Below are 2,636 nucleotides of genomic sequence, written 5' to 3' on the forward strand. Positions count from 1 at the left end.
GGAGGAGGAGGAGGAGAAGGAGTAGAAGGGGGGGACGGGAGGGGAGGAACAGAAAAATGATGGAGGGGGCGAAGACAGATAGTGGTTATGGTGGTGAAGAAAGAGGAAAAAAGAAGGAGGAAAAAATAGAAGGAGAGGGTGGATGCTCATGATAAAAATGGTGATCATTGAGAGGACAAAGGAGGAGGTGGTGGTCGGGGTGGAAGTGGTCGTGGTGGTGGTGGAGGTGGTATTGGACGTTGTGGGGAAGGAAAACCAGACAGAAGGAAAAAAGAGAGGGGAGAACGCAAAAATAAAGGTGATGAGACATAAAATAAAGAAGATATTGGTCGCGAAATGTCAGCAATGTCTGCTGAGGCATACGGAAAATTGGCATGGAACGAGCCATGGCCGATATCATGGGCTGAAACAAAAGGTACATGTATGTAACAATATACTTGGCGAGTATGACAAGGATGAGATAAGTAAATATGGCTGAGGAGAAGACAGGTTCGAAAGAGAAACGATACAGGATACAGGGAGAGAGAGAGAAAGAGAGAGAGAGAGAGAGAGAGAGAGAGAGAGAGGTGGGAGAAAGTGGGGGGGGAGGAGCGAGTGGGCGAGAGTGGGACAGGGGGAGCTGGAGGAAGAGGTGCTGAGACGAACAAAGAAAAAAAACAAAGAAGAAAAACAAAGAGGCAAAAAGGCGAACAGAGATAAAAAGTGATCACCATAATTTGTATTTACGAAAGCTAGAGGTTTACGCAAAAACCGGATCTCTCAGAACTAGGTTATGAGTTCACAAAGATTCAGCTATGATGTACTGAAATCTTCAACGAGATCTCTTTGAGAGACGATAAATCAAAGTGTATTCAGGATTCCCTAGCATGAAAATGAAAAACTGAGTCTGTGGAAAACACGTGCTTGTCAGAGCAAAACAAGACAGAAGGATTAATAATCGACCTTCGAATTTCCCGAGCACATCCACATCGGTACAGTCGTCAATGATTTACTTTCTCCATTACCCAGCCTGAGGAGACGGTAGACAGAAAAAAATAGTCCTTAATTCCAAAAGAAATGCGATCAACGCGGCCGTCACATTACAGAACAATGAATCGAGTCAAAGGTTCCGTCCCTTTTACTCCGCGGTGATCTTCCACTTTCCACTCACTGCCCAGCGCGATACGGAAGAAGCGACGACTCTGGCTGGGAGAGTAGAGGTGCCGTTCAGAAGAAGGACAAATGTGGTTGTGAGAGGTGCCGGCCAAAAGAACGACAACGCCGATCGCGAGCCGATGTCCTTGGCCTGTCTGTCACAACCGCTTTCATCGGTTCTTCCCGACTTATTGTGGGAGAGAGAATCGCACTTAGAAAGGAGGGTGCGGAGTGTATATGTGTGTGTGGGGGGGGTGGGGGGTAAATTCGGGTTAACGAAACCCTTAGAGGATGTTCGATTGTATCGTATTGTATGTCTCACTACACGCAACGTAAAAGGCCTGGAGGCAAATCTAATCAGCCATTCTTTCATCTTTATAGAGGTCGAAAAAGATCAACTAGAATTTTACGAACGGCAACTTTCACAGCTTTTTCTTATTTATGGCGGCCGCTTTTATTTTTTCTATTTATTTTTTTTCCTGATTTGAAGTGGCAAAGTGTAGCTTTACAATTTAATCTGGTCGGCGTTAGAGCTGGGCAAAATCCGGATAAGCTATCCGGATAACCGGATAATTATCAATGAAACATTGTCCGAATTCAGACTCTCAATCTTTCCTGACCCGTTTGCAGAAGTGAATGTACCCATTTGTTGAAATGATGCTAACCCGTTTGTCGAAGCGGTTCATATCATATTATTTGCCGAAGAGGTGCACTAACATATTATCCGGATTTTGCTAAAGCGACTCATTGCCCAGATCTAGTCGGCGTTGAGCAAAAGCAGTACAATGACGTTGTTACACAAAGCATCCCCCTCGCCTATTGTGGTGTACGTTATATCCTTAAAGCTCTGTATCTATGCCCTATTGAAAAGCATTTTTCGATCTGTGAGTCTCGGGTCGTATTTTGCAGCTAACAACAGGTTTCCTCTTTGTAAAATTGAAGTGCATTAAGACTAAAAATGGGAAGCTATGGACGAAATAGCAGGTCTTTTTAAAGTAGGTGTTTTTTATGAACTCGTCAGCACAATTTAGATTATTCAGGCAATGGGCTTCGACCCTCTCTATCCAGACCTCCACAGGGCGGAAAGGGATACAGCAGTAAAATCGAGATACTAGATAAAAAAAATTCCCCTCCTACGGAAATCGAACTCCGAGCTTCTGCGAGAGACGGCGAAGAGCCTAACAGCTACATCACTCTTCTTGTAACATAAGAGGAAAATTGCGGGGCGGTTTGTTAGCATTTTTTCTAGAATAAGAACAGTTCTAAGTGCTTTCCCTGGACGTTATTTCAGGACATCAACTGCTCCCTTCTTTTGGTCCCAAAACATAAAAATTCAGTTGAAATTCCCAATGGCATTTTAAAGTGAGACTTATTTCATGGCTGATAGCTATAGTTTTTTTCGGGGGCGGGGGGAGGGAGATGTATCTCTAAGTATGGTGTAAAACTCGTTAACTAAATTATAAAGCCATCCCCCAAAAAGCTACATGATGTGATTATCTCAT

The 2,636-nt window shown here is 43.9% G+C and overlaps 1 protein-coding gene across 1 annotated transcript in view; it reads right to left on the bottom strand.

Annotated features, from left to right (window-relative positions):
- LOC106012415 (gastric inhibitory polypeptide receptor) overlaps positions 1-1,201 on the bottom strand; it is a gene marked incomplete at its 3' end in the record, with an annotated part of 54,097 nt that extends 52,896 nt beyond the window's left edge. Inside the window, 1 exon segment of the mRNA XM_013085342.2 lies at positions 943-1,201.
- Positions 1,202-2,636: the final 1,435 nt, after the last annotated feature.

This window comes from Aplysia californica, unplaced genomic scaffold, assembly GCF_000002075.1.
Source record: "Aplysia californica isolate F4 #8 unplaced genomic scaffold, AplCal3.0 scaffold00366, whole genome shotgun sequence".
Lineage (NCBI taxonomy): Eukaryota > Metazoa > Mollusca > Gastropoda > Aplysiida > Aplysiidae > Aplysia > Aplysia californica.